Source organism: Talpa europaea (assembly GCF_964194135.1).
Source record: "Talpa europaea genome assembly, chromosome: 7".
NCBI classification, from domain to species: Eukaryota; Metazoa; Chordata; class Mammalia; order Eulipotyphla; family Talpidae; genus Talpa; species Talpa europaea.
Window position 1 is genome coordinate 25,161,516 of NC_140074.1, and position 14,487 is coordinate 25,176,002.

General features: G+C 39.6%; 1 protein-coding gene across 4 annotated transcripts in view; it reads left to right on the forward strand.

The window, feature by feature from the left end:
• TTC39B (tetratricopeptide repeat domain 39B) overlaps positions 1-14,487 on the forward strand; it is a gene marked incomplete at both ends in the record, with an annotated part of 106,217 nt that overhangs the window by 42,431 nt on the left and 49,299 nt on the right. The window lies entirely within an intron of this gene.

The following is a 14,487-nucleotide window of genomic DNA, read 5'->3' on the forward strand; positions in this document are numbered from 1 at the left end:
CAGAAGCATCAGCTCCGGCAGTGAGTGTAGCTGCCACTTTAACTGACAAGTCTTAAATTCTGCCCTGGGAATCTCTGGGATGCTGTCAGCCGCCTCCTCAGCAACTTCTTTTCTCATGCCTGATAATTGAGTCTCACCGGAGACCAAAAAATAAAACAGAAATTGAGCATTTTTTGTTGACTTCTAAATTGAGGACTGTCTTTTCTTTTCTGTTTGCTTTTAAAAAATTCTGGTAGAAGCATCTTCACAGTGGGGCCATAGTCATCCCTCCAAAGTTACAGCTGCTCTAAATCTGTGAGTATGTTGCATTTATTTAGCTGTTCCTGGGGGCATGATTGTAATGTTCTCTTTAAATCTGTGAGGATTTAATTTAAGGAAAGCTATGCCAGTTTTAAAAATCGGAGTTGGGTTTCACTGGAGACCTGCAGTTTTTTTAGTTGACATTGTCTTCATTAAAGGTTTCATGTCAAGCCTGCCAGGGGTTCTCCCACTCCTGCGTCCCTCTCCCCCCTTTTCCAACTTCCTAAGGGTGAGTGATGAATCAGAGAAAACAGCAAATCTTGCTGCTACTGAGGATGCGGTTTCCCGGGGATGCCATGACTGGTTTACTGCTGCTGCAAGGTGTGCATGGGGCTGCAGAACAATGGAAGGCCGGTGGCTGCTTACTTTGTATTCACTGTGTTTCTCTTATGTCCTTTGTCGGCTTCATTATAGGATTTTATGTTGTTAGAGTGATAAAACCTTAAAGATTAGGTGGCATCCTCTCAGAATAGCAATCGATAGTCCTAGGCTTCACTTCTTGCTGTGCTGTGCTGGCTTCATTGGCTTCAGCCTCATTGTGACAGATTACAGTAAATAGGAGTCACCAAAAAGTGACCTTTATGTGACCACCCTTTTCTAATTGTGTATTTGAATCGGTGCCATTTTTTTTTCCTGGTGACGCAGACCCTTTAGTTTAAACATCTGTCCTTAGTCACTGTGTCCCACTTTCCCCCTTTGGAATTCACTGGAGGCTAGAACTTTATCCTTACTGAATTGTGTCAATTTTGAACATTTTGTAAAGATCGAGGGGAGATTTTGGTTCTTACCATAACCCCATGTGTTCTTGATTTGTCTTTATTAAATGAATGTCTTGCTATTTTAGCAAACTCATTCATATCATTTGGTTATTGATATCGTTCCTTTATCTTAAAAATCACATTAGCTGAAGTGATTTCTAAAAGTGGATATATTCAGACATCAATAGTCAAAATAATTCTAAACACCAACTGGTAACAGTCATCTTTGTAGATGCTGAATATGTTTGACTTTGGTTGATACATTTTATCAGCTTTGTGGGTAAGTGCCAGTATTTTGGTTGATTTCCTGCAGCATAAAATAAATGAAGGATTAAAAAAAAAAAACAAAACAGAAACTCCACCACCCAGAGATCAAACATCTGCTGTTTTTATTTTTAGACATTTTGTTAAACTTAAATGTAGCAACTTGGAATTTAATTAGGAAGCATTCATAAAAATAGAAAATTATACCTTACCTAAGCTTGCAGAGAACTTACATTCATTCATTAATTCATTCATTTTATTTACTCATTTAACAAATGTTTATATTTATTGCAAAGCTTTTGCCAAACCCTGGGGTTATGATGCTAAACATAATATTGTATCTGCCCCATGGAACATATTTTTAGTAGGTTGGGGCAACATTCAGAAACTACAAATTAGTTCATTGCAGTTTTGGTAAATTTTTGACTGTAGAAGTATAGGTATTTTGAAGCCAAACATATGCAGGACATGCTGGGAAGTAATTCAGTCCCAGATCGTCTGAAATCACAGAGCCTTAGAATGCTTGAGTTGGAAAGAGATTTTGGAAATAATTTAATTAAACGAGCATGTAATAGATGTTGTATTACGTGCTGGCTTTAGATCAATGAATAAATGTCCCCTGCTTTGGAGGAGCTCATAGTCAGATCTGGTCGGAGAGGATGAGAAACTGGTTATGTTTCTGTACTTTAGCATGTTTTGACTCATTATTTCAATAAATATTTATTGAGTGGCTGCTGTAATTCTGGGTGCTGTCATAAGTCACATTGAGCACAGGCTTTGGACTGGAGAATAAGACCTGCTGTGTGGAATGTCTTAAGTGCCATGGTAGAGAAATATCAGGGCACGTGAGAATATGCAGAAAGGGACTTCACTTGTTTACTGAGCATTTCTGCTGTGGACCAGTCACTAGTTGGTACTCTGTTTACATTTTTCCACCCTTCATTGCTCTAAACTAGTTATTGTCTCTGTTGTAACAGCAAGTAAACCCAGGTACAGAGAGAAAAGTTATGTAATTTGCTTAAGGTTGCATAGCAAGTGAGTGGAGGAATTAGAACTCGATCTCAGGTATTTTTTGATTTAAAATCTCTGCCCCTTTCAGTGGTCCCAAAAATATTTGGGCTGATTGTCCAAAATACCAGAGCTCCAAGGGGGAAATTGTGTTTATTACATGTTTCTTTGGTGACTGTGTGCAGCGAGGCTTCGGAACCAACTTGTACTATTTCCTCAATTCACGGATGGAGAGAGGGAGCATGAAGTGAGTTGGTAGGAATCACAGTGGTTAAAATGGGGCCAATTACCAGGTTTCCTAATTTCCCAACCACTGTTCATTTTTTAAATTGTTTTATGTAATTTATTCATATGTATTTTACATCATGTTCATTTTAGTACAATATTTGCTTTCTTTTCTCAGGTGTAGTCCCCATAGAATTCCCACCACCAATTCACCCATGCATGATTACCTTAGTTCCTTGTGCTCTTCCTGCCCTTGTTTTCATCCTGATCCCTTTCCCACCCCTGCAGGATGTCTCTGATTTATAGTTGCCTGTTTATTTTGTTTTGTTTTGTTTTTATTGTTATAATTTCCCCCCATCCCTTATTTGATTTCCCTTTATTCCGCCTATAAGTGAAACCATCCAATATTTTTCTTTTTCCTTCTTACTTATTTCACTGAGCATAATCCTGTCCATCTCCATCCATGTTGCTGTGAATGGCATTAGTTTATCTTTTTTGATTGCTGAATAGTATTCCATTGTGTGTGTGTGTGTGTGTGTGTGTGTATTACATCTTTTTGATCCAGTCACCTATTTTTTTGGCATGTGAATTGTTTCCATGTTTTACCTATTATAAATAGTGCTGCAATAAATATAGGGGTGCAGGTGTCCTTTTGAATTAATGTTTTTGTGTCCTTTGGGTAGATTCCTAGGAATGGAATTGCTGGGTCATATGGTAGCTCCATTTTTAGTAGTTTGAGGAACCTCCATACAGCTTCCCATAGTGCCAACCACTGTTCATTCTGTTAACAGTATCTTGGAAGATTCTAAGAACTACAATCAGAATCAGAAGCAAAAACAGACCAAAACAACCAAACTACCAATCACCCACCCATCCAAGTTAAACCAAAATAATAGCAAGAGCCTGAATCGGTAATGGTGGTTAGCTGGTTCTGACTCTGAGGAGGAACTCCTCACCAGACCTCACATACCTGCCCTGACAGACCCTATTCAGAGGTCTCCCCATGCTTCCTGTTGTATTACTTGAAAGTGAACTAGTTAAAGTTTTTTTTTTAACAAAGCAAAGTTTTGACTTCTTAATATTCCTTCAGGCATTTACAATTTATTGGGAGACAGAGTCAAGAGAAACCCTGCCATTGGGATGTAAAAGGATAAGAACCATGGTATGGAGACCTGGCATGTGTGGAAATAGTGATGAGAGGCCCTCAACTTTGGATGATGGCCAGGGTTGGGGGACATGCTGATGTGGTAGGGCTTTCCAGAGATAAGCGAGGCAAATATTGCAGTAATCAAATGTAGCATGAGAGTTTATAGGTATATGCAAAGGCCATGATATATTTTTCTCTAACCTCTTGAGACCATTGTCTGCGACCCTGCAAATTAAATGGACAAAAGTTACATTAACAATAGGTTAAAAAAACAAGCGTTTACAAAGGACTGTGTCCCAAGGAGGTAGTTATATACTATTTTAACGAAGGATAAGGTATGGAGAAGAGGCTAGACGAAAGGAGGTTTGTGCTTCTAGATGGGGTAAATTACAGGAGGATTACTGGAAAAGTGTGGTAAGCAAGGGTTATTTAGCAAGTTTCGTGATGTAGATAAAGTCCTTGAGATGATGAGGTATCTCTGGAGTAAGCTGTCTTCCTGGTGTAGAGAGCCATGTACCTTTACACCTTCACAAAGGGAAATTTATGCTCTGCTTTTAGACAGAAAGAGGAGGGGCAAAGAACTAAGTTCCATCAGCTCAAAACAATGTTTACGTCAAAGTGGCATATTTGGGGTGACATACCCTGATCTCCTTCAACACGATCTCTTTAGTGTTTGCCAAGAAGCTTGGGAGGTCTTCTGTTCTAGTGAGTGTAGAAGACTGGTCAGAGGAAGACAGGTGCCTGCGTGCCTTGCCAAGCAGCTGTGGCAAGGGCAGTGACAAGCAGCTGAAGTATTTTCATGGTGAATTACATGGGTTTGTATTAAGACAGCACTCCCTGGCCACAGTGTAGGAACTGAGAGAGGAGATAGTGTGAGTCAGTTCTATAGTATGACACCATCTAGCTCTAATGTGGCCAGTTATTAATGATTTAGGACTTAAATAGACTTTTATGAATTAGGTTGAGAATTTAACATATCTGTGTACGTGTGTATATATATGTATGTGCATGTGTATGTACACAACACATATCTACACATAAATATATATATATATATATATACACATACAGATATAGGTATAAATCAACCTTTGGTTTTATAGAAAATGTTTTGATTTCCAACCCAGTGATTTTAAAACAAACTTACAGAAAATGGCACATTTATGGCTTGTATAGGTTTTAATCTCTCATTTCTTGCCACCAAATGTCTCATTTGATTACCAGAGACTCTGAGGCTTTCATGAGATAGTATATTTTGTGATTCTATGTGGTTTCCTGAAAAGCCAGTGAGAGAAGTTTAACACTTTTTCCACTGTGTTGTCATTTTCATATCTTAATGGAGAAGAAATGAGCTAGACTTTGGAGGTAATGTCTTTTGTGCTAGGCTCAGTTCCTATGGTAGGTGTGTTTCTACATCTTTAACAACTGTACTAATTGGTACCATCACTCCCATTTTACAGATGAGGACAACGAGGTGCACAAAAGTTAATTCAGATGCTGACTGACTATCTAGCTAAAAGTTGGCTGATCTTGTGCTCCTCGAAACTCTTGTGTAGCTTAGCTGTAGGTTGATTGGGGGGATATCGCCAACCTCCTCCACTCCCTCTACTCTTTTTTTAGATTAAATCCACAGTGTACACCTCCTGGATACACGTGTTTCAGAAAATGCTTTTTTTTTGGCCTCGTGTGCAGAGATCTTCCTAACATTTTGCACTTGCTTTCCACTTTTAACACCACATTTACACTTAGGTCTCTGTCTCATTTTAGAAAGGGCAGGACAGCGTCTGTAGCCAGATTACATAAACACGCCTTGATGTGAATTGCATGGTACTTTCCTTTCCTTTTGATATTTCATCAGTCCACAGGTGTGGAGTGACCATTTAGTGACCATTCAAGTGGTATGAATAGTATTCTTTGGTGATCATTTTAGATTAGTGTATTAGAGAATATCTTATTTCAAGTCATTACAGGTGGCTTTAGTTTGGAAAGCAGGGAAACATGGGACCAAGACTTGAATTTCTTTTGTGGTTTAGAGCTATAGTCATTATCTTCTTAATTGGTAGGTAGAGCAGAATTTGAGCCTTTCCAGGATGCTGCAAACCAGGCCCTAAATATATAGGACTCCTGTGCCATCCCTCCTCTTTAATATTAGCTTAGGTCTTTTTTTTTTTTTTTAAAGCAATAACATCCCCATGTGGAAAAACCATATTGTGTACTTGCTGATGTCACAGGATTTATACAGTGCACCAACTATGAAAACAGCCACATATTGAAAAACTAAAGAAAATTATATTTAGGGACTGAATTACTTGTATATTTTATGTTTTCACTTCTATTTCATTTGCCTTTTTTGATGTGGGGATATGTGTGTGTGTGTGTGTGTGTGTGTGTGTGTGGGAAAGCCTTTGTGTTCACTGAAAGCTGAATTTGAAAAGATACAGGATCTGGTTTTAGTTTCCAACTCTGTCACTGTCCCCTGTGACAATATATTCATGGACACTTTCTTTAAGCTCCATATTATATAAAATGTCAATTCTTGAGACTGTATTTGGCACAAGATGCTAATATACATTCAATAAAAAGGTCATTCATCAAAAACTCATGAGCATCTCTGGGCTAAGACAGAGTTCCTGTCCTTTAAAAGCTTATAATTGACTCACCACAACTAAAAAGTAGGCCAGTAATCTTACTATGATGAGTTTTAACTTCTGACAAAGAACTCAGAGGAGAGACACATTATGTAGCCTGAAAAAATGACTTTGGTAACCTTTCTTCCCCTCTCATGAGTCATGAGGCAAATGAAAGCAAAACTTATTTTCACTGTTGCTTTTTGGAAAATTTCTTTTACTGCTACCCTGTATTAGATTGTGATACTTTAAAAGAAGTGATAAACAGCATCTCCTCCCTCCCCCCATTTCAGTGTCACCTGGAAACCTGCATCCTGCATCCTGCAAATATCTGCATCCCTACTTAGAGGGACTTAATGCAGATGGCAAGGTGCCGGTGACCATAGGACGCCCAAACTGCTGAGTGGCAGGAAGGATGGCCTGCCTGATGGGAAGGTCTTGGCTCCAGTCACTCAACTCTTTTTAACACATCAGCACCACTGACATTCCCTTACGTTTGTGTGATGTTTCAGTTTAAAAAGTGATTTTGCAAAATGGAACACATTTTCTCCTATAGCATCCCTATGAGGTAGGCAGGGAAGGTACTGTTATCCCTCCTCTGCTCTGTGTGTGTGTGTGTCTGTTGAACTCTCTCCCTTCCCTTTTATTGTGGTACACATAACAAAATTTATCATCTTAATCATTTTTTTTAAAGATTTATTTTATTTATTTATACAAGCACTGGGTACAGTCAGAAGCATGGGAGGGTGAGAGAATTCACCAGAGCCAGAGCAGGGAACAGAACAGGCAGACTGACGAAGTACACTGCTGAGGGGAGCAGTGGGAGGCAGGAGAGGTCTGTGCACCAAGTGGGAGCCTCACCGGTGGCCAGGGATGGAACTGGCTCTGCAGAGGCTTCGGGCAGTTTCACAGCCCAGCGCTCAACTGCTGTGCCACCAGGGGAGGCCTTCATCTTAATCATTTTTAGCTCAGTGTTCTTAGATACTTTCATAATGCTGTGCAGCCACCTTCACTGTTTATCTTTGTAACTTCATCTTTTTTTTTTTTTAATAGAGGCATGTTTTTCTTTCTTTCTTTCTTTATTTGTTTGTTTTGTTTGTTTTATACATGCACTGGGTACAGTCAGAAGCGCAGGAGGGTGAGAGAATTCACCAGAGCCAGAGCGGGGAGCAGAGCAGGCAGAAGGACGGAAGTACACTGCTGAGGGGAGCAGCGGGCGGCAGGAGAGGTCTGCGCGCCATGTGGGACCCTCCTCCGGTGACCGGGGAGCATCTGGGGATCGAACCAGCACCGCAGAGGCCGCGGGCAGCTTCACAACCCAGAGCTCAACCGCTGCGCCACCGGAGAGGCCCTGTAACTTCATCTTTTAAAATTGAAACTCTATATCCATCAAACCATAACTTCCCCACCCTGTCCCCCCAGCTCCTGGCTACTACCAGTCTCCTTTCTGTCTCCTGATTTTATGCCTCCTCTGTTTGGGCAGATGAGGACACTGAGTGAGGCCCACAGAGATGAATGTTCCAAAGTCACACTGCTTGCCAGTGACAGGCACACCGGAGACAGAAACCAGCATCTGCCTTGTGAGCTAGTGCACTTTCTCCTAAGTCACTTAGAGTTGGGCAATAAGAGAGGATAATTATTAGATAAGGTAGAAGCACAAATAATTTGTTAGAAATAAGAGAGGTTTTTCTTTTGTAAATTCAAAAATATATATAAGCAATGAAACCAGCATATTGAAACAGGAACTATGTGTATCTCTTGCCAATCTAACATTACATTGTAATTTGTTCTAGATAATGTGAAGGAGTACAAGTTGCTTTGCCTAAGGAAAGAATTTGAAAAGATACAGGATCTGTTTTTAGTTTCCAACTGTCACAGATTTGCTGTGGCTGGGGTCAAGGAAAACAGCATCTATTGGTGTAGTTTCTTTTCTTTTTTAAAAAAGATTTATTTATGCATACAAGAACTGGGGTATAGGCCAGAGGTGTGGGGGGTGAGGGGATTCACCAGAATCAGAGTGGGGAGATCTACTGAATAGGCAGATCTACTGAAATACACTGCTGAGGGGAGCAGCGGACAAGTCAGGAGCGGTCTGCTGTGCCATGTGGGTAGCTCCCCGGGAAGGGATCGAACTCTTGGTGCAGTGGCTGCAGATAGCTTCATAGGCTGCATCTTAACCCCTTGCGCCACCAGGGAGGCCCTATTGGGGTAGTTTCTTTTTTTCCAAAGAGATAGTCCTGCCCTCCATTTTCTTAGTGAGTACGATCTGAAGCATACTTTCTGTTTTATACAAAAATGAAATTTTTCTTTCCAGCTCTTCTCACTTTGCCCTGGAACTCTCATCCCCTTGGAGGATGGAAAAACATAACAATTAAGGATGACAGTCTGTGTTCAAAATCCAAAGTCTCGGGCCTCCCCGGTGGCTCAGTGGTTGAGCACTGGGTTGCGAAGCTGCCCGCGGCCTCTGCGGCGCTGGTTCGATCCCCGTCTGCTCCCCGGCCACCGGAGGAGGGTCCCACATGGATTGCAGACCTCTCCTGCCGCCCGCTGCTCCCCTCAGCAGTGTACTTTGGTCCTTCTGTCTGTTCTGCTCCCCGCTCTGGCTCTGGTGAATTCTCTCGCCCTCCCGCGCTTCTGACTGTACCCAGTACGTGTATAAACAAAAACAAACAAACAAATAAATAAAAACATGCCTCTATAAAAAAAAAATTCTTTAAAAAAAAAAACAAAAACAAAATCCAAAGTCTCTTTTGGAGGGACTCAGGCTTTCTTGGGGGTGTGGGAGAGGTCACTGTCCCGTCAAGAAAAGTCTACATTCTGCTTCAGGCCTCCAGCTCCCTCCTTGAAGGTCCTGTCTCCTTCTTCCTTCTGCCCCTGCATTGGCGTGCAGGAAGATGCCTGCTCCGGGCATGGTTCTCGGATGGTGGTCTCGTTTGCTTGTCTTTGCAGTGACTTCTGCCCTTGCCCCGGAAGCATGTGTGAAGCCTGGCTCTGTTGTGTGCTGGGACCCCACGGGCTGGGCGTTCTCCACAAGCATTGACTAGCGCCCGAGGTCTAGTGGCCATTCATGTTTGATTGCTGACTCAGCCCTTGACTAAGGGTCCTCTCGGCTGTGTTTTAAAAATAACTTATTTACATTAGTTCCAAATTTAGTGAAAGAGTAGGAGAATAATGCAGAGAGCTTTAGTTGTCTCTTAGTCCCTTTTTAATATTTTGTCATTTTAGTTTATTATTCTCTCTCCTATGCATTAGTATGTATTTTTTTTTTTTTTTTGAGTCATTTGGGAGTAGGATGCAGCTTCAGAGAAGGTCTAGAGGGATGAGTGCAAAGCTTCCAAGTGAACACACAAGTGAGTGTTTGGAAATAACTTTCACTTTCTTTCTTTTTCTCTTTCTTTTACCCCTCCTTCCTTCCAAGTTAACTCCTCCCCTTCCTTGAGTTTTTCTTTCTTTGAATTGGCTTTGAGTCCTTCCTCTCCTGCATTGTTGGCTTCTAGCTGCACTTCCAGTTGTTGATGTTCTTAGCACCAAGTGTCTAGAACACGAGAGTGGCCGGGTGTGGTTGGTAGACTGATGGAGTGGCACTTCCCTCCATTAGCTGCTTTGTTTGTCCAGCAGTGTAGTGTTACTGCGGGTGTCCACTGGCTCAGCCCTCAATTGGGAGCTGTGATGCAATCCTGCCTTTAAGGGCTTACACTGTGATGGGGAGATGTGCATGTGTGTGTGTGTGTGTGTGTGTGTATGTGTTTAATTAAAAGAAATTTAGGCCAGATTTTTATTTTCCTCTTTATGAATTCTATGCTGCTTTTAATATAGCTGAAATTGTACTGGGTTAGTATCTTGTTGTGTTCATAAATTCACTTTGAAATAATTCACAACTTTTTACTATCCTGTTGCAAAGTAACATCTTTTTTATTGACTATTTACTCAGTTGGAGTTTTGATTCTGATTCAGGAACTTATGTATGTATTCTTACTCAGTTGTCATTGAGAGCAAGAACTATGTGATTTTGTGTATCTTAACACCTGATTCTGCCTGAATATGGTACTCCTAGTTGTTTACAAGTAGAAATTTAAACTTTGCTAAATTTCATCAGTTCATTTAGATTATGGTCCATTCCGTGCTATCTGTCCTGGCTGTATTTTTTTTTTTAAAGATTTATTTATACAAACACTGGGTACATTCAAAAGTGCTGGAGGGTGAGATAATTTACCAGAGTCAGAGTGGAGAGCAGAACAGGCAGACTGACGAAATACACTGCTGAGGGGAGCAGCGGGGGGCAGGAGAGGTCTGTGCATCATGTGGGACCCTCGCCCGGCAGCCGGGGATCGGGGATCGAACTGGTGCTGTAGAGGCTGTGGGCAGCTTTGCAACCCAGCGCTCAACCACTGCGCCACCAGGGAGGCCCCCATTCCTGGCTGTATTTTTTTTCTGCAGAGTTGGTTAGCTTGTTTTTTTCTGCCTTAATCTCAGTTTCTGATAAAAATATGGAATTGGACAGAATGAAGGAAACTACCTTTTGCTTGAAGCTGTTCACTTCATTGTAAGTCCATCTATTTTACTGGGCAGGTCACTTCCCATCCTGCAGGTGGAACAAGGGGGACACCTGATAGTTTGTTGACATGCACGCAGGTTCTGTTCTGCCTTTCTGTGATCTGCCAAAGATGGAAAAGAGACTGTAATAGAGAATGCGGCATAGTGCAAACTGACTGCCCCCCTCTAAGCTTCCCAGGAGGGCCAGTTCCCTCTAATAGAAATGCCATAGTTCATTTTCAGCAAAGGAGGATACATTAAAAATCAGGTCAAGACTATAAGTGTTTATATAAAGTAATAAATTTGAAGGCAATTTGGAAATATATTAGTTGTAGTTTTAAAACTTAAGCCAGCACTGAAGCATGTTACCTATGTAGGAAAGAGAATGGGCAATGTTCACAAATAAACCCCACATCATTTAAGAATTGATTTTTTTCAAAGTAGTAAAAATTTGGAAGAGTTCTAAAATTACATTATAAACACATTGGGTGGTGATACGTTCTGGCTTCTTTATTTGAAAAGGGGTAAAAATAATGTACTGTTCTTGCATATTTTTAGAACTTTTTAAAGCCATGTATAATATAAGAGAAGTGATTAGAAGGTGTCTTCTTTAATATTTGAATATTCCCTTCACAAATTGAACTTAAATTGCTGAAAATATATACTTAACATTTTCCTGATTATTAAAATAATAGTCATTTTTGAAAATTTAAACAGAACATAGAAAAGCAGAAAGAATATTAAAACCACCTAAACCATATAGGTAATATTAAGGTTTATAGTTTTGATTGAGGAAGTTTTGTAATAAGTCTAAGCATAAGTGATATATGAACAGATTATCTAATTTATCAATTCAACAGTGTCTTACTTATTAGAATAATTACATCATTGTTGGTTCTTGTTCTTTGGCTATTTTCAGCTTTATAAATCTTTCCTCTATAGGAATAGGACCAGAGTGGTAAGAAGATGTGGAAATAACCCACATAGCCATCAGTGAATGAACTGATAAAATGTTATATCTACACATGGAATATTATTTTGCAATAAAAAGGAACAAAGTACTGAGACATGCAGCAATGTGAATGACTCTTAAAAACATACTGAGTCGTGAAATAAGCCAGAAAGAAAAAGAAAAATACCGGATGGTCTCACTCATAGCAGGAATTTAGAAAACTAAATAAGAAATAAGGGACCAGGAGAAAGACTAATTATAGTAAAGTAAAAATCAAAATCAACAAACAACTATAAGCCAGAGACACACTACAGGAGGAGGGGGGGCTAGGAGGGATTAGGGTCAAAATAAGGGGGGTGGGAATTGTATGGGGACTATAACCAAGATGAAAAAACATACATTGTACAAAAATGAAAAATTAAGTAAAAAAATATATAAAATAGTATATATATAAAACAATGCTGAAAAGCCACATATTATATGATTCTTTTAATATGAAATATCCAGAGTAGGCAAATCTGTATGTAGATACAGAAAGTAGGGTAGTGGTTATCTAGGAATGGTGTGGTGGGAAAAATCGGGTGTGGTAGATATTAGATCTATACAGGGTATCTTTTTGAGTGACAAAATACTGGAAAATTAGATTGTGGTAATAGTAGCACACTTCTATGAATATACTAAAATCCATTGATTGTATATTATGAATTTTATGGTCTACGAATTAGATCTCAATAAAATTGATTAAAAACTTAAAATATTAGAGGCCAGTAAAGGCAGGGAAAATAATGACTCATATTCTGACATGCTAATACTTGTGATTGAAATATAATGTGTTTGTTTCCTTATGCTCTATAAACCAATAACAATATTTTTCTCTAGATAAAAATACATTTCTTCCAACATCTGAGTATGACATGTAGGCCATGTTAAAGAGTAGAATTGGCAATTCATTCTAATCAGCTAAATGGTCAACTGTGTTTGCTTTGTGGTCATATTCTAAGACTGAAGCAAGGTAAGGAGCATTTAGCATGGGCTTTTATGCAAGGATACATGTACTTCAGTGTAGTGTTCCATATATAAAAACCTTTACTGAAGGAAATAAGGCCTGAATAAATGTGTATAGATGTGACACTGGAATATTCTAAAGATAGCAATTCTCTGCAGATTTCTCTAAATGTGTAATGAAGTCCCAGTGAAAACCCCAGCAGGACTTTCCCTGTAACTTTATAGTAACTGATCCTCCAAATCATAAATCAGAATGAAGTTGCAAAAATAGCAGCCATCTTGAAAGGGAACTTGCTGCATTGGTATTTAGTGTATAAGAAAGCCATGATAATGAAAATTATATTACTGTGCCAGAGATGGGCATATATGTGAGTAGAAGCAGAGTATGTCTGGAAACATCTGTGCCTCTTGGTGTCACTTAACCACAGGGCACATTTTGAGAAATGTGTGGTTAGGTGATTTTTATCATGGTGCAAACATCAAAGAGTGTGACTCTACAAACCTAGATGGTATAGCTGCTACCCACCTAGGACATTATGGTACAGTCTGTCAGGACCAACGTTGCATATGTGGTCTGCCTTTGACAGAATGTCATTAATTGATGCATGACTGTATTTGGAAACTTGCTATGGGTTAAAGACTGCGTATTACTCAGCCTTTCAAAGTATAATAATTAGAGAATGAGTACATGTCAAAGATTTATGCATCAGGGAAGAAATCAGCAAGATGGTAAAACTGGTTCCAAGAGCATCTGGGGGAGAATTCTGGAATGAGATTTGTTGTATACAAAACTGGTTCATCTCTGACAACATAATAAAACCATAACCTTACCTGGAAAATTTTTGCGTATTTACTGTCAATAGATAAAATCTGCAAGCTAGCATATGATTTTTATAGAATATAGGCTTTATATATATTTGAAACATCTCTCATAGAAGGCATGAACATAGGTTCTTGCGGACATAAATACTAGGCAGTAGTGTAAATGAACGATACTCACATATCTGGTACAATACAAGTCTAACACAAAAGATTTTAGTAGAACTTAATAGAGCTTAGCATTATATGTCAGCTATTTGCTTTTGTCTGATAATCCACTTTTGTTGGTTTAATTTTTGGACCCAGCTAGAGAGGGCTACAATCATATTCCATTTTTATTAAAATATAAAAAATATAGATTCACTTGCAAAAGATGTGGAAGAGACAAATCTTAACTTTGGATGGGAAACTGTGGGGTGATTTCATATTTTTTGGTGTGTACTACACTAAAAAGAAAAAAAATATTTTATGTAGGTTATATTTTGGAAATGTTGTAACTGAGTAGATTTTTGGTACTTGATTTTAAAATGATCAGACGTGGAGGTGAGGTGTACTAGTTGAAGAATTTGTGCTGTATATTTATGTTTGTGTAAATTTTTCCTATAAGACAAAAATAGGGCCTCCCTGGTGGCACAAGGGATTAAGACCCAATCTATGAAGCCATCCACAGCCATTACAGCCTAAGTTTGATCCTCAGCCAGGGAGCTACCCACATGGCGTGGCAGACCTCTCCTGGCTCACCCACTGCTCCCCTCAGCAGTGCATTTCAGTCACTCTGCCTGTTCTGTTCCCCACTCTGTCCCTGATGAATCCTCTCATCCCCTACTCTTCTGGCCTGTACCCCAGTTC